This window comes from Triticum aestivum, chromosome 7B (assembly GCF_018294505.1).
Source record: "Triticum aestivum cultivar Chinese Spring chromosome 7B, IWGSC CS RefSeq v2.1, whole genome shotgun sequence".
NCBI classification, from domain to species: Eukaryota; Viridiplantae; Streptophyta; class Magnoliopsida; order Poales; family Poaceae; genus Triticum; species Triticum aestivum.
In genome coordinates, this window is record NC_057813.1 from 150176958 (window position 1) to 150200890 (window position 23933).

The window sequence follows — 23933 nt, forward strand, 5'->3', positions numbered from 1 at the left end:
ACAAGGGCTGGTGTGTGCGCGTTTGCCATCTCGCCCACACGTCCGCCTCCTCTCCCACACCCAAGCTGCCAGTTGTCATGCGTTTTGCAGTGTACATGCCAACTGCCCTAGTGTGATTGCAAGCAGATGGCAACTCTCTTTTTTTTTACTCGAACATGTCAGTTGCCATATGTTTTGCATGGTACATGGCAAACTGCCATAGCGTACACATAAGCAGATGGCAACTCTTTCTTTTTACATGGCAACTGCCCTAACGTGCTTGTGAGCACATGGCAACTCTCTCTTTTACCCGAACATGTTTTTTTGCCATGCCATTTTTTCAGTGCTACATGGCAACTGCCTAGTGTTAGTAGGTGGCAACTCTTAAAGTTTTGAAATCATGGCAACTGCAGTAGACCAGACCACACATGTCAACAGCTGTAGTTGTCTAAAAAATGGCAATCTGGAACTTTGACCTGAGATGGCAACTGCAGTTGAGCAGACATGGCAACTGTAGTTGTCCGACATGGCAACCGTAGTTCAGCGACATGGCAACTGCACTTAAACGAACATAGACGAGGGTCCGGCCCATGGCAACTGCGTGCGCACGGTAAAGTGTCACGTGGGGCGTGCGGGACCACGAGGTACGAGGCCTGACGTACCGGGCGTGTGGGTATTATCTATTTCGCCCACACGCACCCGTATAAAAGGGACCGGGAGGAAAAAAGGCGTGTGGGCGCTAGTTGTTTTGCCCACACACAAGCGTGTGGGCTGGTCCTCTTAGGCACCACACAGAACATGTGGGCAGATCCCTTAACGCCCACACGTGTGGCAGTTATCGGGACCTTTAGAAAATTGACGTATCAGCGGTATCCTGTATCGTGTATCCTATACGTATCCAAGTATCGGGGATATATTTTATGTTGTGTATTCGAATACCCGGATTTTGATTTATAGATTATACATTTGGCCTCAATTTGCCCAGGCTCCACAAAAGTTGTGGCTCCGCCACTGGATGACACCGAGACGGACGTGCAGCCGAGGCGGCGTCAAGACCTGTAGGCCGAATGTGTGTATGGCGGTGGTTGTCATGCCGACATGCAGCGGAAGTGGTTGTGCATGTATAGTGAGCTATGGCCGGCGGCGGCGCGCGACAACACAAAGAAGCAAGGGTACACTAGGCAAGGTCCGATCCACCGGGCCAAAGGGATGCACTAGACCACGTGAATCTTGAGCTAGCAGCAATCCATTGATATCAACTGTGCTTGTGGAACAGGAAGAAGAAGAAGCACTTAGGGAATCACTGGTCATAATCCATGCACGTAAACTATGGACATGGCAATCAGCTGGATCCATGCATTGCTGACCATGTGCATAAAGAAACTGCGCATGGAGAGAATCGTACTAGCAAACATGGAACACACCTGAGAGGTACTCAAGTTCCTTGATTAATTATTACGTGCGTCAAAACGTACTGCTGGCATGCATTGTTAAGCCATCTTTTTTTAGGGGTAACCTTTTTGTTAGGGTTAACTAATTTGAGCTAAGACTTCAAGTTGCTTTGTGTTTCTCGGTAGTGCCACATCTAATTATGTGCATGATCATTTTCTTTTGTATATATTCACGGACTAATTACTCACAACAGTAATCATCTCTATAAAACTTGAAGTCTATCAGTAGCAAATATATATATCTCACGGCATTACTTGAAGCCAATATATGTCTTTATTTTGATTTGGACGGATTTGGAGTTAGTAGTGCACTAGGTAAACAACCAAATATGAGACAAACTATGAAACTTATTTTATACCCGTTGCATGCACGGGCTCTTTTGCTTATAGGTGGAACCAATTAACATTTTATTTATTACAGGTAGCCTCTAAAGTTAGAAGGATGCTAAGCTTGGAGATATCCACGCCATGACTTGCACGGTATGGAGGCTGCCTCTGTAGGCTGTGAAAACGTCATATGTTTTTGGTATTTTGAAGAACGGCCTTTTAAAAGTTCTTTTCTCAGCTTAAGTTTTTTCTTAAACCTCTTCGACATCTCCATAGCCTGATCTTTAACCTTCCGCGATGTTTTCTGTTAGTACGAGAGTGCGCTCAGATGTGGATATTTTATGATTTAGTTGGGACAAAGAAGGTGTATGAAATCATCAGTGGTTTTTTAATGAATGACCAACCATTGCCATCAAGCTTCATTTCGTAAGGCCTTTGTTATTCGCTTCAAAATTATCCAACAGTAGTTCTCTCTATCATATATTGCGCATAGTGAGAAAAGAGCAATTTGCATACAATGCAAGGACAATGCATGCATCAAGTAAAGATGAGATAAGGATGGCGCCCACCATCATCATAAGTCCGTAAAATTATAAGTCAGTGGAGGAAGGGGTTCATGCTGTAGCGTTCCAGAGTATGATGACCAAACTCATTGCCTTAGGATTGAACACTTTCATCATGAATAAGTGGACAACCTGATTATTATTGGCGACGATAGTGAAGATGAGCCGTGATACGGATGAGTCACCGCTAGGCACATGAAAAGATTTATTTCTCCGTTGCAATGCACGGGCGCATTTCCTAGTAAGTCTTTATAGAGATTTCACTATGGACCACATACGGATGTATCTAGATACATTTTAAAGTATAGATTCATTCATTTTGCTTCGTATGTGATTCATAGCGAAATCTCTTCAAAGAGTTATATTTAGGAACGAAGGAAGTATATAATAGAACCAAGTAAATAAAATGGGCAGAAAATGAAAAGTACCTGCCCGTCTATGCCCACAACCGAACATCAATCTGAGAGTGCGCACCTCCCACCTTCACCTTATCCGCCGCCACGACGCTGCCCATCTATGCCGCCGCCGGGCCAGCTCAGCCTGCACCTCTGCGCCGCCTAGTCCCCCCCGCCAATCTCCACCGCGGCGGGCTGCCATTCCTCCGATTATGGCGCCGCCGTGCTAGCACCTCCTGCATCCGTGAGCAGCCTAGCCCCCCCCCCTCCCCCGCCCCAACCCCCTTCCCCGCCGCAAATCTCCACCGCAGCGGGGCTTAATCTATTGCCCCACTCCGTTGCAGCTTAGTCGTACGAGCTGACAGCCTCTCGTACCCTGTTGCATCAGGGCAAGGAGAAGGGATCAGGGGCGCCACCGTCGGCAATGTTGTACATGCGTGGGGTTCAGTAATTTCAGCAACGTCGCCGGTAGCTTCTCGTCTAACACATAGCCGATTAAGTGGTAATCAATCGATTCCCTTGTTTAATTTCAGAAACCACCATAAAAGTTCGAAAATCAGGACAGCCTATAGTCGATGTTCATGTCTGCATCTGACACTAATGGTATAATGCAGCAGTCACTGGTTAATATTTTTGTTGATGTGTTAGGGTGTTAAATTAGTCTTAACTTTCAATCTGGTATTAGATAATCACATGTGTTCACTGTTTCTTGTTCAACGATGTCTTATCAGATTCTTTATTTAGTCCAAATTGCAATTTGTACTTCCACCACCCGAGTTTTGCTTGTAGATAGATAATTAAACAAACTTGTCATTAGAATTATCATACTGAGAAAGCTTAAATTTGGAATTAATATAAAAAAGGAAAAAGGATAAGGTTAGTCTGTAGTATGTAACTAGCAAGTACGCCTGTGAATTGCTACAGATTGATGTTTATTGGATATTTTGGAGGCTAGAGAGAATTCGGTGTATGCTCAGTCTTCATTTTGGTACAGCTAGCCCATTCAGAATTGTCGTTCTCTGAACCATGGAGTGTAGAATTGAAGAAGTCGTGCTCGTGTCAACTTATCCAAGCCTGAGCACAACCAGTTCTAGTTTATGGCCCTAGGGAATCAACTCCACAAGAAATGTCTACCAACAAAATTACTAATCTAAGAATGAAATTTGACCACTGATCTAGTTTGAACTGAACCAAATATAACACACAAAGCACCGAGCTTTTCATCTCCTCTGATCTGAACTGCTTATCTCCTCTAAACTGAATCATGGAACTTTTAAGCGCCAAAACATAATATAGAAGTTCAAACAAGTACCTTTTTTGACAATCAGTAGAGCTAGCTTCTATTACTCAGATTGACGATATCAATCAATTTGAATACATGTGGCTAGCTGAACTGGAGCGTCCAAACGCCGCACTCTCCAGTATGAGGAGGTAGCTTTGCACACAGATGTGCACAAACATTTCCCTCTCTACGAATGAAAGACAGAGTAAAAGAAAGTACCATATTATATGGTTTTTATGCTCAGTTTAGATACTTACATAGTCAACAACATTAGTACTTTTGCAGAAGGAAAGAAGTCCCTACAGCGATTGGAAAGAAAAAGGTTTTCTAGATAATTAAAGGCCCTGCATACATAATATCATTCATGTGTCCTGTTTTATATTTTTATTTGTTCATGTCGTGTGTGTGTGTGTGTGTGTGTGTGTGTTTCCTTTTGATGTAGCCGGAGTTGGTATTAGGAGGAGAAAGATGGCAGCATGTGCAATTGTATTGAACTGAGTGGCGTCTTTGCATGCTAGTTAAAACCTACCAATGCCACCTTTCCTTTTAAGTTTTTGAATGCAAGGTTAATGAAATATGGTAGGATCAAATCTTTCAATTGCAACATGTATGCATTCCATGCTTTTCTTGCAAAAAGATTTAAACTAACTTTCATCTCTTAAATAACACATGTAAAATTATACGCTGACATGTTTTTTTTTCTTTCATTACTTTGACATATCAAAGGGCGATGGATCGAGGTTGGATGAGTCAACCAAGAACTAGTGTTGCTTACAAAGATGGTGTCGGGCAATTTCTGTCTTTTGCATTCCATGATGTTCCAGCTGGTGATAGAATTATCTGTCCTTGTGTAAATTGCTGAAATAAAGCTAGAGGATGAGTTTGGGTTCATTCTTGTGAACAAGTCTCGGGAAATACACACAGGAGATCAGTTAGAGGATGATCCTTTTGTATTTTCTTCCCAAGTGCAGCAGGTTTTCTATGTTCAAGATCCAAAAGCTGAATTATGGAATGTAGTAGTGGAAGTCAGGCCTCGTGACCTTTTTGACATGGGTGATGAAGAATCATCAGATGAAACAGATTAGAGCATTGTGCTTTTGGGGTGTGTTTGGTTCAGGAATGAAGTGTAATGGAATGTCATGGTTCCGTTCTACTAGAATGGGTCGGTTCCATCTCTGTGTTTGGTAGAAGCAATTCAAAGGAATGGAATTGTTATATTTTGATGTTTGGTTTAAGGGATGGAATGAGATGGATTTGTTCATTCAAACAAAACTGCTGAATAAAGTGGTCATCTACCAATCCATCCATACACGCTCCATCTCAAAGAAAAAAAGGCTTGAGCACGCTCTGCCAGAAACAAATAGCAGAGAACCGAAGGAGCGTGAGTTCATCCATCCACGCATGCATTAGATTGCAGAACAAATCTAAGGCTGTAGGCTCGCAGAGAAATAGAAAGGAAACGAATCAGACTCAAATCGCAGAGTTCAACAACAGCCACCCTGCACAAGATCCAACATCCAAGCATGTTCAGGCGCGGTCAACGGCCAGCGTTGGGAGCAGCTACTCCGTCAAGCGCGACGGCGTGGAGCTTCCCGGGATGGGGCCTGGCGCGATGCGGTTCGCCGTCACCCGCGCGGACCCGAGCTCATTCACGGCGACCTACATGGCCTCCATGGCCGCCTTGGAAGCTCATTGACGGGGGCACGCAGGGGGGCGGTCTGGACGAGGGGGCGCCTGCTCCCGGCGGCGTCGGCGGCGGCGGCTACCCGAGCCGAGAGGTCGCGCGAGGAAGGGAAAGAGGGAACACGAGATGCAGTTGCGGGAGGAAGAGGAGCGGTTCTGCGTGGTCCGCTCGATTTGGAGAGACCGCGCGGAACGGCATAAACAGCGAATATGCCATTCCAAAAACGAGTGGGTTCCGGTTCCTCAGATCAACCAAACACAAGAATGGGCTCTAGGAACGAAACGGACCTGTGCCGTTCCACTTGATGACAAGAACCAAACACACCCTTGGTTCTTCGCAGGCGGCCAGCAGGAAATTCAGCATTCAGAACAATTCAGGCTGAAGTAGTGGTGGAAGCTCTTTGTTGGTGTGGTTCTTTGCATGCAGATGCAATTTTAGTTATGGTTTTAGTAGTAGTTTAGGAGCACACTATCAGAATGATTTATAAAATTTATGGTTGCTGTCTTTTTTTCGTACTAATTCAGGGCACAACCCAAGTGTACTTGGTTGTGAATTGTGCAAGACATTAGACAAGGTTACATTATTTTTTATGCTTTGCATGTTGTTTCCAAGAATCTAGTGGAAGTTAGGAATGGTTGTTTCCAATAATCTATCTCCAACAGTAATCTCACTGTCTGTGATGTTGGTAGCTGGACTTATCTAGAAGTTCATGCTGCCATGGTCCTTGTCTTGCTGGAAAATATGGCTTAGTCCATGTTTAGCATGCCTACACCGTCTTATGTGTTCGGCGTTAAGTTTCCTTCTGTTCATTTTTGTGGTGAGTGTATCATTGTCCATATTGTTTCTCGGTTGTTGTACATAGCATTATGACTTAAGGTATGTGTAAAAGGAAACTCAATGGTGACCGACATGCACATAATCAAAGATGTTCTTTGTTGTTGATCCAGCTGCCAAATTTGAACAAAAAAAATAGTGTCCAGGATTTGATGAAATTTTGACACAAGGACAACCATATGATTACTAGTATTCTGTGAAATTTTCATCAAATTTGGAGTCACCGTTTGAGAGAATCAGTCATTCTTCGTTTTCAGCCAGAATTTGGACTAGAATTTGAACCAAAAAACAAAGTGTCCAGAAAATTATGAAATTTTTACACAAGGACAACCATATGATGATCAGTATTCTGGGGAATTTTCAATCGTTCTTGCCGAACCGATTGAAAGATATAATTGAAAAACCAATTCAGCCCCTGTTTGGCCAAGAGATGAACCCAAAAAAAAGTGTACATAAAATTATGAAATTTTGACACAAGGACAACCATATGATGAGTAGTATTATGGGAAAATTTCAATTGTTTTGTCCAAAGCGAATAAAAAATTAAATTGAAAACCAATTCAGCCCCTATTTGACCAAAAAAATTGAACCGAAAAGAGTTTCCAAATACTTTTGGAATTTCGACACAAGGACAACCATATGATGACTAGCATTCTAGAAAATTTCAATCGTTCTTACCAAAAATATTAAAAAACTAAATTGAAATACCAATTATGTGTACGTCTGCTGCTGAGTTGGCTGCCTAGTCAGATTTGACTCAGTCAAAACCGGTTGACCAGCCCAAAACTGAATCAACCATTATCTTTTAAACCATGTGGTAAATTGAGGGTGCAATGCGACCGGTTTCGAAGATAATGGTTGTAAATCAAACCGACTTGTTAGAGTTTTAGTGGAAGGAGGGTGATTGGATGGTCATATGGAGGCATGTACGTGTGTGAGTCAAGGGCGACGATGCAGTCGGGGACACCTTATTGATTCCCATTTTCAGCTAGCTCTTTGTGTCGCCCCGCTCCACCTCATTGGCAATATGGCCTGAACCCCTCCCATTGCACATATTAGGGCATCTCCAAGGCCGAACCTAAATCGCCCACACTTGTCTAGAGTGAACGATTCTGATGCAATTCCCCATCCAACACGGTACCCCTTCCATCGGTAGACAATCCATTTATCCGCTTCCCCACAAATCGATCGCAAATTAGGCGGCGCCTGAGAAGCCTACTCCAGCCGATGCGCCACTTTAAAGCCGACTTCACATGGCTTCCCGCTCCTTCGCTTGGTCTGGCTGTGCCTATTTAAGTGCGGTTACAACGCTGTTCACAGCACACTGCATCACGGACGCTGAGTACGCCCGTCAGATGGAGCTGATGATGGAGCGGTCACTCTGGGGTCATGGTCCGGCGCCACCACCAGCACACGTGAAGGAGGAGCCGCCCTTGTCGTCGCGCTACCGAGTGCGTTAAGCAAGAGCCGCCATCGCTGTTTCTTTGCCGCGTCAAGGCAGAGCAGCAGTCCCCCCCCCCCAATGTTACAGTCGATCCACAAAGCCACCACAATTGGTGCATCACGGCCGTCAAGGAGGAGGTGTTGACTGCGATCGCAAAGGCATGCAGTCACCTCCTCCACTACCTCAATGGCCGCTGCGAGTGTCAACCAAGAAGAGGGCGACCAGGTAGGCGGGAGCGGCAAATCGTTGGGGCGTCGCTCCGCGTTTGCCATGTCCGACGAGGCACCAACCTAGTTCTGTGCGGAGCCCGACCTCGTGGAGGCATGGGCCCACGACTGTTCGCTCACCAACCTGGCGGCAGAAGTGGAGCGGCTCCTCTGCGAGCACCAGACAGCGGCCGGACATGACTGCCCATCCCCCCTCCTCCCCCCCTCCCCGCCCTGTCATCGCTGGAAGGGCTACTCCAACGACAACGATGACACGGACGGCCACTGAGGTGCGGCAGGTCAGGATAGCCACATGTATGCGCGGATGACTGACAACCGTATCTCCGCGGACAAGTACAATGTTTGTTTAGGGGTCAGTGTTGGAGATGCCTTTATATACAAGAATCACATTGCACAAAATGATACAATGGAATTTTACTTTTTTAGGAATAAATCATTTCATAATTTATGCAGAAATTAATAATAGATCAAGCGACGAATGGCCCTGTTCTGTTTGGTTGTGTATATAACATAAATAAATATGCTTTTTCCAAATTAAGTTTCCCACATTTTATTGGGAGGTAATTTTTTTAACATTTGGCGCTCCTGTTTTCCATTTGCCGCCAAAGATATAGCGCGCCAGCGCTATTATTATTGAGAAAAAAAAATCCCCCCGTAATGTATACTCCGCCACGCCGCCCTCTCTCCACTTCTCCTCAATCACGCCGCCCTCTCTCCACTTCTCCTCAATCACGCCGCCATCTCTCCACTTCTCCTCAATCACGCCGCCATCTCTCCACTCCTCCTCTTCAACCTCCAAATCCACCCTAATCAATCTGATGGGATCCCTCCAATCCACTGGTCGCTGATGTGCATCGCAGTCGATTGGCCTACTGGGCGGCTTGACGGAGAATCAGCAGGCGGGCGGGCGATTGGAGGTCATGGAGGTTGGGGGACGGAGTCGACCGGCCGGAGTGTGCGATGGGGACAACGGCGTCGATTCGGCAGGTAGGTCAAAGGAATCATCTGCTGCAACGAGCAACTTCGACTTCAACCTGCAGGTGGATTAAGCAGAGCAAGCACGGAAGTACAACCATCCTGCCTAGGGTAGTTGCGCCCCAGGTTCGTATTGCTCCTGAACATTGTGTTGTGATCTCTCATGTATTGGTCCAAAAATTGCTCAAATTCATTGATCCCAATCTCATGGTGTAATTTGATTTCTTGTGGCTTAATTGGTGTAAAGGTTTTGCATCTGGTTGCAAACCGCAGGAGCTCTGCTCCATGGTAGGAGCAGAGCACTGGCGGAGGGTCGCAGGTGTATTATCGTCGATTAGGTCCATTCCACCGTCAGATAGAGCGATTTCAGAAAGAAAAGTCGCCTCGTCCATGAAGTTGTCTGCCTCGCAGAGGGCCCCGTCAGTGCTGGGCGTCGGTCGTCGATGACCTGATAGCTTATCCTAATTTCTGAATTGCAGACCTCCATCTCTGCTCACAACCGATGGTTGGAGTGGATGTATGTGGCATGCCCGCAGCTCAGCGTCCTAGTCAACCCACACCGGCGAGCCGCGCAGGCACCTATGGCTTCTCTGTGTTTGAAGCCACACCGCCCGCACACATCTCACTCATGCCGGCAGTGCAAGCCGAACCCGACATCATAGCACACTCGCCATGGACCCTTGTTTTGGTTAGGTATATGTTCAGTGCGTCCAAGTTGGTTGACTGAAATTTTCCCCAGTCATTAGGGGTGGTCTTTTTTGTTGCAGCACCAAAATTTACTAACCACAATGCCCATATTTGTGCGAACTTGTCATATCTGATTCTTTTGTGTCACTGTGTGAAAAATAACATATATTCCTTATATTGTGTTTATCGGCATGGTCAATTTGTTAACTGATGACATGTTCAATTGGTCATCTCTAATTACCCCCTTTCATGCATATTGTGTGCTCTAACATGGAGTTGCCCCCCCTCTTTATTTTGGTCCCACTCCACCACAGGAGCAGAGTAACTAGTAACACACATTAAGCCACATCAAACCAACTCAACAGAGGGTTGTGCCAATGCGCCTTTACCACATGAACATGTGATCACTAAGGTGTGTCAACTAACCTGTACTCGGTTATCAATTATCTCCTGCCAGTAATTTTGGGATTGGTTGAACCCTTATAGTAGTCAAATATTGGAAAGCTATCTTATCATCAAGTAAAAAATGTGTGAAATGTTAACCTTTTGGTTTGCAACTATAACCTGTTTGGGTTCATATATACCCTCCAAGTAATCTTAACCTACGTGCAAGCACTTGTCCAGCTTTTTATCAATGATGATGATGACATCTTTTCCTATTAAATTGCAGAATGCCCATGCTGAAAATAATCTTCCAGTGCAACAAGGTGGTCCTGAACCAAGTTTATGACTTCACCAAGTCCATAAGAAGGTAAACATATGCTACATATCTAAATGACAATGATTGTACAAGAGGTTGTCTAATTTTGTATGTAAGTGCAAGGTAAATGACATTATGAAACACTAATCCCATTTTGACAAGCATGTTTCAAATACTGTCATGACACCAATAGCAGATCATATGTCAGATTCAACCAAGTACTAAAAAATTGTATTGCATACAACAGTAACATGATTTTTCCCGATGGAACCAAAAGTTAAGTCACACACATATCATTGCTGCTCCAAGAGATCTCGTATTCAAAGAAACTAATTAATCACTTTTGAATTGATACATGAGTACTAATAAAACACCAACCTTGCATACATGTACTTTTTGGTGGAAACCTTGCATAGATGTTGAGGAACACCTGTCCCTTGAATATTAGGTGAACTCTCTTTTTAGTGTATAAATTAACATGACGTGAACTTCATTTGTTTGCATGTTGCATTCACGCTTAGTTTTCACAATAAATATTTTCTTAATAAGACCTTAATCTAATCTGATAGCAAAGTGTGCAGACAGAAGGTACGTGTAGAATAAAGCTCACTTACTGCATGTATCAGAACTCTTCAAAACTATCATTCTTTATTATAGTTGATCATGTGTCTCCCTTCACATGTATTCCTATTTAATTGTAGAATGCTCATGCTCAAAACAGCAATGCACCAAGCTACATGGTCATCACCAAGTCACTAAGCAGGTACATATAGGCTCGATGTCTAAATGACAATGATTGTTTAATAGATAGTTGATCTAATTATTTTTGAAATTGTTCTTATTTCTGTAAAATGAAATCTGCTCAGGTTCATCAATAACAAAATTTTCATTTCTTGAAAAATAGGATAAAGTTGAAGTCGTGTTGTATTCGATGAACTCGAGAAACAAAGACAAACTCGTGGCCAATGGAACCTTAGTGAGTAAAGAGAAAACATATGTGGTTGGAGGAAACATGCTTGGAGTGCAATATATTGCAGTACTTATTCGCGGCTGTATATATCTAGGAGATGAGAAACTAGTTAGACCATATGAAAAATTGCAAACAGTAAGGGATGCTATGAGTTCTTTTATTGCTTGGCCTCGCTCATATGTCAGTATGCTTCCATTCAAGCATTGGGTATGCTCCAATATGCACATGTGTGATGTGTTATTTACCTGGAATCTTTCTTTTTTTACGTAAAAATAGTTAAGCCAACCCCTCCTGCACAACCACAAAGCATTGGTAGGATACAATTCTTATAATTTTATCAAAGAATCTCTTATCTTACACTTCTGTATAAACATATGTTCATGCAAATGTTGTTCATTCTCCTTTTCAGGGCAGTGAGGATTTGAAAAGTGAGTGCATAAAAAAAGCTAGGAGTGGCTGGGTACTTGAGGATTTGAAAAGGGAGCGCACTGGAGGAGTCAGGAGTAGTTGATGAATATTTCTTTGAATGAACAAAAATTCTAAATTATGTATAGATTGTAGCTTAATAGAGAAAAATAGTTCCAGTCTATAGGATCTTTTCTTATTTATTTTTCATATGAATGTTTGATGTTATTCAGCTGTGAACTCCAAATACTTTCAGTGGAGACATTGTTCCTGCTAATTAATGCATTGGATGTTGTTACTGAGGTTGCCAATGTTTGCAAATGCAATCTATGACATGGAATGATGCCTTCGTATCACAATATTATTTGACCAATTTGCATGCGCAGCCATGACATTAAAAATGTTTGAAGTAAAATATTCCATCTATAAAGATATTCTTATGTATATTTAGAGATTAGTATAAGAGGTGAATGAAATGGTATATTCATAGACGAGTATAAGAGGCGAACGAAACGTGTCTATGAGTAGAGACGTAATATGAGCATGCCTAACATAACGTCTCTACATGTAGACACGATTTTTGAGCATGCCTAACACAACATCTCTATATGTAGACACGATTTTGAACGTCCCTAAAAAGCGTCTCTTGCCATGTAAGACACGCTTGCCAAGCGTGTCTATCTATTTAAGACGGTTCGTGGGGAGACGCTCCAAGGACGCTTTACTAAAACGGCTCTATAGTTGGCTAGAGATGAAATAACACGTCGCTAGGTATGAAATTGGGCGTGTCTATCGGCTGTTTTGTTGTAGTGTATGACCGAGGTGGAAATCTGTGGAGGGGGCACCGCACATGGCTAAACAATCAACTTGTGTGTTCTAGGGTGCCCCCCGCCCCCGTATATAAAGTATCAATGGGGGAGGCCGGCCGACCCTCCTAGGGCGCGCCAAGAGAGGGGAAACCTAATAGGACTCCAAGTCCTAGTAGGTTTCCACCTAAGGAAGAGGGGGAAGGGAAGGAAAGGGGGGCACCGTCCCCTTTCCCTTGTTGTATTCGGACTCAAGGGGGTGTGTGGCCAGCACCTCCTGGCCCTTCCTCTTCTCCCACTAAGGCCCATCTAGGCCCACTAGTTCCCTCGGGGGGGTTCCGGTAACCCTCTGGCACTCCAGTTTTATCTGAAACTTCTCCAGAATACTTCCGGTGTCCGAATATAGTTGTCTAATATATCAATCTTTATTTCTCGACCATTTCAAGACTCCTCGTCATGTCCATGATCACATCCAGGACTCCGAACAATCTTTGGTACATCATATCACATAAAATCATAATACCAATCATCATCGAACGTTAAGTGTGCGGACCCTACGGGTTCGAGAACTATGTAGACATGACCGAGACTCACTTCCGGTCAATAACCAATAGCGGAACCTGGATGCTCATATTGGTTCCTACATATTCTACGAAGATCTTTATTGGTCAAACCGCATAACAACATATGTTGTTCCCTTTGTCATCGGTATATTACTTGCCCGAGATTGGATCGTCGGTATCATCATACCTAGTTCAATCTTGTTACCGGAAAGTCTCTTTACTCGTTCCATAATACTTCATCCAGCAACTGACTCATTAGACACAATGCTTGCAAGGCTTATAGTGATGAGTATTACCGAGAGGGCCCAGAGATACCTCTCCAAAACACTGAGTGACAAATCCTAATCTCGATCTATGCCAACCCAACAAACACCTTCGGAGACACTTGTAGAGCACCTTTATAATCACCCATTTATGTTGTGACGTTTGGTAGCACACAAAGTGTTCCTCCGATATTCGGGAGTTGCATAATCTCATAGTCTGAGGAACTTGTATCAGTCATGAAGAAAGCAGTAGCAATGAAACTAACACGATCATAATGCTAAGCTAACGGATCGGTCATGTCCATCAAATCATTCTTCTAATGATGTGATCCCATTCATCAAATGACAACACATGTCTCTGGTTAGGAAACATAACCATCTTTGATTAATGAGCTAGTCAAGTAGAGGCATACTAGGGACTATATGTTTTGTCTATTTATTCACACGTGTATTAAGTTTCCGTTAATACAATTCTAGCATGAATAATAAACATTTATCTTGAATTAAGGAAATAAATAATAACTTTATTATTGCCTCTAGGGCATATTTCCTTCAGCTAGGACACTCACGTGTGATGCTTCCATCTGTGGGCCCACGAGGCCATTGTCGATGCATGTGCATCACTTTGACCTACATCGGGAGAGGTTATTAATTAATTTCACCATCGATGAGGATTCTTTTTGGGTTGTATTACGGTAGGAGCATATAGTATGCGCCGAAGAGGGGGAAGGGGACCATCATATGTAGTACGCTTCATGAACCTCGCTCTGTGTGGGTGCATGGTTTACGGCTTTTGAGGCATGTGTGGCACATTAAAGTTGTGCATTTTAGGTATTCAACATATGTTTGGCCCACTTGCAAAGCGATGGTGATTGTCGTCTTGCACCCACTTAAGCGGTTATCAGCGATATCGATGCTTTCCATTTGTGGGCCCGCTTAGTCCATCACTACTTTTTGCCTGACAACAAGAGTGGTTAATTTGACTTAGGAGGGGGTTATTTTTTTGCTTGTAATACGGTGTGTATATATATATATATATATATATATATATATATATATATATATATATATATGAGCACAAACGCATGCATGTGTACGCATGAATCTCTCCCATCGAGTCGAAGTGGCTAGTACAACGACACGTCATGAACTGATCTCGCTCTGTGTGTGGAGAGTGTACGATTTTTGACGCACGTGCGACATCAATGTTGTGAAATGGCATTCAAACATGCATGCACACATCACCTCCATACATATGCATGTAGTGGTTGTCTTCGAACGATACACTCCCTCGCGTGGTTATCGGCGACAAGCCTATATATTCATGGGCCTGCGTGGACATCCATGATCACCTTGACCGACAACAATATAGGTTACCATGGCAGATTCTTCATTTGGTTTGTGTTATCGTAGTATAGGTCATGGCGATATTCAGACCTAATTAAAGTTTGAGCGCATATACTATGCACACATGCATGCATGAATCCCCGTCGTCAGCTTGAAGTGTGGTGTAACATACATATGCATCATCAACCTAATCCTCACTCAGTGTGGGGATTTCCAGTTCGAAATCACGGTGCCGCATCAAAGTTGTTCCATTGTGTACTGAAAACCACACCTGATCCATACATATGTTTGGGCCACACGCATGCAGTAGTTGTCTTCTGAGACTGGCTACTTGCATGATTATTGGCGAGCTAGCCTATCTGGGGTCGCATGGACGACCATCACTTTGACCAGCAACAAGAGAGAGGTTGTATGACCAAGGTGGATTATTCTTGGTCCGTTTTACGATCAATCTTGGTGAGATGCCTCTCTGGCCCGCCGACTAAAAGTGTGTGCGTGGGGGGGATGCTACTTTGCACTTTGCTAGGTGAACCTCAGTTGGGGGGGGGGCGCATTCATAGCTTAGGATTCCCTTCGTGCCGACACGAGGGGGGGCTGCTAGCTACTTCGCACTTTGCTAGGTGAACCATGGTTGGGGGGGGGATCCATTCATAGCTTAGGATTCCCTTCGTGCCGACACGAGGGAGGGGGGCTGCTAGCTTCTTCGCACTTTGCTAGGTGAGCCTTGGTTGGGGGGGGCATGCATTCATAGCTTAGGATTCCCTTCGTGCCGACACGAGGGGGGCTGCTAGCTACTTCGTACTTTCTAGGTGAACCATGGTTGGGGGGGGGGGCATCCATTCATAGCTTAGGATTCCCTTCGTGCCGACATGAGGGAGGGGGGCTGCTAGCTACTTTGCACTTTGCTAGGTGAGCCTCGGTTGGGGGGGGGCACGCATTCATAACTTAGGATTCCTTTCGTGTCGACATGAGGGGGGAAGCAATACCGTGCGCTTTGCGAGATAGGTGTGACATCGAAGTTGCTTTTGGTATTTGAAAATCAAACCACCCTTTTCATACATAAATTTTGTCGACATGCAAGTGTGTTCGTGTTCTGACCCTCTCCCGCATCATTTTTTGCCAAATTTATGAACATTAGACAAGTCAGATGATGCAACAGACATGATTCACTCAAACTAACCATGTGCCACGCTGGTGCCCCTGTCACGCACACATCCGCACACTACATTGGGCTCCATGAGGCTCCCCCTCTCAAAAATATCTGCTCGCCTCAAGGATTTTTCTGTTTCATAACACACGGTTGTTATCTCCGGACCGTGTGCGATGTTTCTTGTTCCCAGTCCCACCTGCATTCCTAGAAAATATCTGCCAGCCTCGAGGAGGGTTTTTCTGTTTCATAACACACGATGGTTATCTCCGGACTGTGTGCGATGTTTCTTGTTCCCAATCCCGCCCGGAAATATCTACCCGCCTCGAGGGTTTTTCTGTTTCATAACACACGGTTGTTACCTCTGGACCGTGTGCGATGTTTCTTGTTCCCAATCCCGCCTGCCCCTAGAAAATATCCGCCCGCCTTGAGGGTTCTTCTGTTTCATAACACATGGTTGTTATCTCCGGACTGTGTGCGATGCACCATCATCAAAATTTTCAATAGCCCCGACATTTCACTCCCGCATTTGACTCCCGGTAGTAAAATTTTTAGTACGCGCGTCATTTCATCAAACACACCCCCGCCCCCTCCACACACACACACACACACACACACACACACACACACACACACACCAAAACCTCATCGGGCGCATGTGCGCACACACACACCCCTCCCTCGCTCGAAACCCTAGCAAGGTCCTTGCTGCCGCCGCCGACGCAAGACCTCCAGTGGCAACATCTTCCGGTTTGCCCGTGCAGCTTACCCACGGATCTCCATACCAAGGCCGCCCTGAGTTTCTTAGATGACACCTGCCAAACGCCCCTTTTCCAACAGATCCCCATTCCCATCCCCAACTCCAGAGCGTCGTAGCCTAAGCCCGGCTATGCTTCCCGTGGAGCTCGAGGAGCGATTGTCCCAAAAGAGGTGTATCGCGGTCTCTTCGCCCGACGTCGCCGAGGAAGCTGACGACCATTACTGGCGGCAGGCACTCAAGCAGCGGGCTAGAGTATGCGGGTATGTCGCGGACGCCGACTATGACATCGAGGTCATCGACAGCGATGGCCTGAGGCGGCCTGTGTCACAGGTTAAGTGGCCAACCCCCAACCCCTCGGGTTCAACCGCCGCCGGTCTCATCCATGGCCCCGCCGCTGATCTCCTCTGGCTCGCTTTCAACAACTTGCCATCCTTTTGTCATTTCTGAAGGACACGTTCTGCGACGCTGGCTTGGGATCCACAGCTTCCAAGTCAGACCTCATCGACAGCGACCACGAGGAGGTCACCCTCTCCGGCTCTTCCAAGAGGAAAGAGCTCATCTTCTCTTCCAAGGGGAAAGAGCCCGTTTGCGACATCAGGGAGGGCACCCTACATCCGTGCTCTTCCAAGGGGAAGGAGCCCATCTGAGACAACATGGAGCGCATCCAGGGTCCATGCTCTTCCCATGGGAATGAGCCCATCTGTGACAAGTGAGGAAGCCCATAATTTGTTTTGCCATGCCTCTTCACAGGGGGAAACCCATGATTTTTTTGTCAAGTCCCTTTTGTAGTGTAGTGAGAATATGTCCAGTTTTAATTGCTATATCAGGTTGTTTCCAGTATGTCGTGTTTATTTCACTTGTTCACAATGCGATGCTCCGTATGTGCAATTATTTACTGTGCAGTACATTTCATCAATCCAATTTTAAACATACCAATAGGAATGCATATATTTGCTTGTTGTTAAGCCTGTTATAGCTAGCATATGCCTCTTTTAAAGTTTTTTGGTTGTTATGTTGTTTGTAGTTAGCATATGTTCAGTTTCAAATGCTATCTTTGGTTGTTCGTAGTATGCCTTCTTTATTCCAGTTATTCACAATGTGATGTTCTATATGTGCAAGTATGAACTGTGCAGTTCAATTTCATCAGTACAAGTTTCAACAATACCACTACGGCCTAGTTTGTTTTAGATTTTGGGACCAAATTCAGCTTTGCCAGTGAAGCCGAATCTGGAATCCGAAACAAACAGCTATTTGGAATCAGCTTTGCCAGTGAAGCTGAATCTGGATTTGGGTATTTTTTAGTGCAATTTCCCGAAGCACCTCAAAGTGTACTTCGGTGGTGAAGCTGATGAGCAGAAACAGCTTCGTCACTAAAGCTAATCCATATGTGATTAAAATACAAGCGAAGCTGAAACAAACAGGGTATGAATGACTACATTTGGTTGCTGCATCTTGTAGTTAAACACGTCTTTCCATTTTTATTTAACAATAACCAGTGTACTTAGACCGGCACAATACCAGTTTGAATGACTATGTTTGCTTGTGGTTAAATGTTAGGCCTGTTGCTGTTAACACACCTTTCCACTTATTTTGCTTTACTAGCATGCTTAAACCTGCACACTGAAGCTATATTTTGGAGATTATTTTGTCTGCCATGGATAGTTTTGGTTGATGTTTATCCTATTATACTTAACATGCTTCTCGATGTACCTACACGGGACAATTTTGGGAACGACTGCTGCTTTCCATCGAGGTTAGTTTCATCCCATGGCTTATATATGCTCACTGTTCAGGATATCGGTAGCTGGTGAATCGGACTTTTAACTGAATATATCTGCAACCCATTTATCGTTAGGTTAACTAGGGCCATATGTAATATATCTGAGGCTACATAGCAACATGCACTGTACTTAATGTCTACATATGCAATCCTAGGCTACATAGCAACAAGGAAGAGTGTTACCTTAATGTTCTGATGATGTCTAGATACACGTAGAAGAGCAGCAATAGCAACAATAACAACAACACATCCCTGTTTGGATAGTCAACTTAGCTAGAGGTTAGAGTTAGTTTCTAGTTCATGACTAACCCTGAACTAACTCCATCCAAAGAGGTGTTTGGATGACATGGTTAGATACTTAGATTGACAATAAATGCACTAGGAGAACTAGCTCCAATTAGCACCTCTTGGGTTGGATAGTTTTTTTGGGTGGGTTATAGATGCAACTAGCTCAAACTAGCCCTCATGTTTAGATATACTTTATGGCTATTTGAGCCCAGACTAGCTCAAACTAACTCTAACCCATGGATACAACAGCAGTTAATCAACCAATAATTTGTAAGAATGCAATAAACTCCTTCCGGCCCATAATATAAGATGTTAATTCGTCTAATATGTGAGTATATTGGATGTTATAAGATATTATAAAAGAGTGTTGTACTACATCATTGTGCAATTGGTGTTTAGCTTCTAATATTAACTTGGTGCTTTTAGGTACATATGTCATTGGTAAAGATCCGCGCTTCGACCCTTTCTGCGTACGGGGAAATGAGATATCGACGAACCAGCATCAAGTGAGAAAGTTGATAAAGATTGTTAGTAAAATGGGTCAAAAGATGGCAATTAAACTATTTGTTTACACTTTATCCAATAGAACAACGAACTGCAGGATGGTAAGTCAGAACTCTGTAGCCTTCTTTTTACCGCCCATAATGAGTTGTGTTATATGACAATGTCTGAATCATTTTTCCTTTGCAGTGGTTCACAAAGCAGTTTACTAAAGATTACCTCTCAAACTACATGATTGGTGGGCATTCAAAGGTTAAAGTATTTCTACCACGATGATTATCTAGATGTTTTCATGAAAACCGTGAAGGATGGGCGGTCGGCCATCACAAGGGGTTGGACTAGAGTCATGCGTGCCTTCTGCATGGAGGAGGGCACAATATGGGCATTCCGCTTCACCTTGTTCAGCAACCAGAATGTATTTCGCCTCTTTCTTTACCGTCTTTAATAGTACAAGTATACAACTGTGGTTCATCATTCTTTATTTGGTTCTTATGTAATCCTTGATGTGTACCTATGAATCGAATAATCCATTGGTTGTATGAACCTGATGGATATGAATAAAGCTATAGCATACATTCAAATTCAAATTCAATTTCAATTTGATATAGAAGCAATTAAATTATGGTGAAATTATGCTCTCCAGGTTGTTACGACACAGACGGTTGGCAAAACACAAACATTTATGATATACAGCATAATCTGAGATGGTTCACAGAGAGGAAACGTGTGCAAGCCCGCACACAGTTGCCGTTTGTAAAGCGTGTGCGATGTCAGACAATATCACAAATGGTGCTGGCAAACTAACCGTTTGTGATAGTTGCCTTATCGTACACGATTCGCAACCATGAATTGTTTCTGATGAAGTATGCATCATAAACGTTGCACCATAGAACAGCGTGTGCGATAGTTGCCTTATCATACACGATTCGCAACCATGAACTATTTATGATGAAGTATGCATCGTAAATGTTGCACCACAGAATAGCGTGTGCGATAGTTGTCGTGTACGACGATGTTACGACGGTCCGACGTTTCATAATCCTATCCGACACTCGTATGACGATTAGGTAATCTTTTAATTAGTTATCGCATACTGTTTGTGATTGTATGCTTATCATACACGTTCTATAATAGTGAACCGTTTGTGATGGACCGTGCATCGTAAATGTAGCACCACAGAATACCGACTGTGATGGCAATGCAAGCACAAACGAGCAGGAGTACTGTATATGCATCTTGGCTCCCTATCCCCGACGGTTTCTGGGTCGTGCGGGAAGGACCCCCTATTACCCACACTCACTTGGCGACGATTCCAAATGCCGTCGCGGAAAGGGGTTAAAAACCGTTTATATAGCACCGACGCGTACCAATGGAAGGAAATATGCCCTAGAGGCAATAATAAAGTTGTTATTTTATATTTTCTTATATCATGATAAATGTTTCTTATTCATGCTAGAATTGTATTAACCGAAAACTTCATACATGTGTGGATACATAGACAAAACACCGTGTCCCTAGTAAGCCTCTACCTGACTAGCTCGTTAATCAAAGACGGTTAAGTTTTCTAACCATAGACATGTGTTGTCATTTGATGAGCGGGATCACATCATTAGGAGAATGATGTGATGGACAAGACCCATCCATTAGCTTAGCATAATGATCGTTCAGTTTTATTGCTATTGCTTTCTTCATGTCAAATACATATTCCTTCGACTATGAGATTATGCAACTCCCGGATACCGGAGGAATGCCTTGTGTGCTATCAAACGTCACAACATAACTGGGTGATCATAAAGATGCTCTACAGGTATCTCCGAAGGTGTTTGTTGGGTTGGCATAGATCAAGATTAGGATTTGTCACTCCGAGTATCGGAGAGGTTTGTCTGGGCCCTCTCGGTAATGCACATCATAAGAAGCCTTGCAAGCAAAGTGACTAATGAGTTACTTGAGGGATGATGTATTATGGAATGAGTAAAGAGACTTGCCGGTAACGAGATTGAACTAGGTATGAAGATACCAACGATCGAATCTTGGGCAAGTAACATACCGATGACAAAGGGAGTAACGTATGTTGTCATAACGGTTCGACCGATAAAGATCTTCATAGAATATGTAGGAGCCAATATGAGCATCCAGGTTCCGCTATTGGTTATTGACCGGAGAGGTGTCGGTCATGTATACATAGTTCTCGAACCCGTATGGTCCACACGCTTAATATTCGATGACGATTTTGTATTATATGAATTATGTGATTTGGTGATCGAATGTTGTTCGGAGTCCCGGATGAGATCACAGGGACAAGGAGTCTCGAAATGGTCGAGAGGTAAAGATTTATATATATGACGATAGTATTCGGATATCGGAAGTGTTCCGGAGGGTTCCAGATACATATCGGGTCACCGAAAGGGGTTCCGGGCACCCCCGACAAAAGATATGGGCCTAATGGGCCCAGAGGGGAAATGCAGCAGCCAACAGGGGTTGTTGTGCCATCCATATGGTCCCAACCAGAGGAGAAGGAAAGAGGGGAATAGAGAAGGAAGGGGAGGGGTTCGGCCTCCCCCTTCCCGCCCTCCTCCCTCCTCCTTCCTTCCTCCTATGGAACTTATGGAAGGGGGAAGGACGACTTGGGGAGGCGCCCAAGTAGGATTCCTCCTACTTGGAGCCCCCCTTGCTGCTCCCCTCCCTTTCCCACCTATATATACATGGGGAGGGGGCCCCTAGAACACGCAACAACATCTGTTAGCCGTGCGACGCCCCTCTCCACAGATTACACCCCTCGGTCATATTCTTGCGGTGCTTAGCGAAGCCCTGCGCGGATCACTTCACCATCACCGTCACCACGTCGTCGTGCTGACGGAACTCATCTACTTCCTCGACACTTTGCTGGATCAAGAGTTCGAGGGACATCATCGAGCTGAACGTGTGCAGAACTCGGAGGTGCCGTACGTTCGGTACTTGATCGGTCGGAATGAGAAGAAGTTCGACTACATCAACCGCGTTGTCAAACGCTTCCTCTTTCGGTCTACGAGGATACATAGAACACTCTCCCTCTCTCGTTGCTATGCATCTCCTAGATAGATCTTGCGTGAGCGTAGGATTTTTTTTGAAATTGCATGCTACGTTTGCCAACAAAGAGAGTGGAGCTACCATGAAAAATCACTCTACAATTCAAACACTCTCATTAGAGTATCACATTGTTTTCTTATTAGATCACTATACTACTTCATGGAATTCATTCAATGATTAACATAATAATAACGTGGCCCAACACTCACCACAACCAATCGAGAGAACCTTCACGCGCCGACATGGCAGAAAATGAAAATAAACATCTCATTAAGTCAAACATGTATAGAATAATGTTGCAAACAAATAACTTATGCAGAATAATTTAAGTCAATTTAATCAAATTATTAAGAGTGCATCTCATTATTATAAAATCGTAAATGTCTTCCCTCAAAAAGACTAAAAAATAAAACCGTAAATAGCATCAAAAGCCGGCCCATTCGTCCACATAGTTATAGCAGTCTCTATTGACGAATCCGGCCCATATGGGCCTGCATACTACTCTCATTACGAATCTAGCCCATATGAGCGCTAATGTCTCGCGTTCGACGAGGGGACCTCCTATTCGCGGCGACTATTTTATCGCCTTGAGCAAGGTGGAAGGGATCTCTCGCTGAAGCTTTTTCCCCGCCACGGCCTTCAGCGAGGTGGAAAGGATCTCTGGCTGAAGTTTATCCCCCGCCTCATATCGTATCGGGCCAGCCATTCAAGCGTGTGTATTAAATATATCAAATAAAAAGGGTACGAGAAAGGTGAGAAGCCGACATTGATCCCTAGTCTCCAGGAAGATCCCTCACTCCGATAACCACCCCACACAAGTCCCGTTTGTTGTTTGGTTATCAAATAAAAAGGGTATGAGAAAGGTTAGAACAATGGGGCGCATCCTACTTGAGCTATTCGAGCTAGTTTTCCTTGGTTTTTGTTTGTTTCTTTTCTTTTTCCTTTCTTATTTTTTATCTTTGTTTGGTTTTCTTTTTTGCTTCTCCATTTTTTGTTTGCTTTTCTTTTTTTCTTCTCCATTTATTTCTTTCATTTTGGTATTTCTTATATTTTTTCGTTTTGACTCTACATTTTCGTATATGTCAAAAACATTTTTTTAATAAGTGATAACATTTTTTGTATACATGTTCAACATTGTCTGAATGCATATTCAGCATTTTAAATACTTCTTCAATATTCTAATACTCATTCAACATTTTTCAAATACATGTTCAACATTTTTCAAATAGTTGTTCAACATTCTTAATACTTATTCAACATTTTTTCAAATAATTGTTCAACAATTTTTAATACTTCTTCAACATTTTTCAAATGGTTGGTCAACATTTTTAATACTAATTCAACATTTGTCAAATACTTGTTCAACATTTTTCAAATACTTGTTCAACATTTCCAAACACTTGTTCAACATTTTTGAAATTCTTGTTCAACATTTTTTTAGTACTTATCCAACTTCACGTCCTTCTGGGCCGGCCCATGTGCGGCAAGT

General features: G+C 43.7%; 1 long non-coding RNA gene across 1 annotated transcript; it reads left to right on the forward strand.

Moving 5' to 3' along the window:
* Positions 1-2743: 2743 nt before the first annotated feature.
* LOC123160756 (uncharacterized) lies at positions 2744-5220 on the forward strand. Its single transcript, XR_006480359.1, has 3 exons — positions 2744-2959; positions 3104-3217; positions 4724-5220. It is a non-coding gene; the product is annotated as an uncharacterized lncRNA (long non-coding RNA).
* The last annotated feature ends 18713 nt before the right edge of the window (positions 5221-23933 follow it).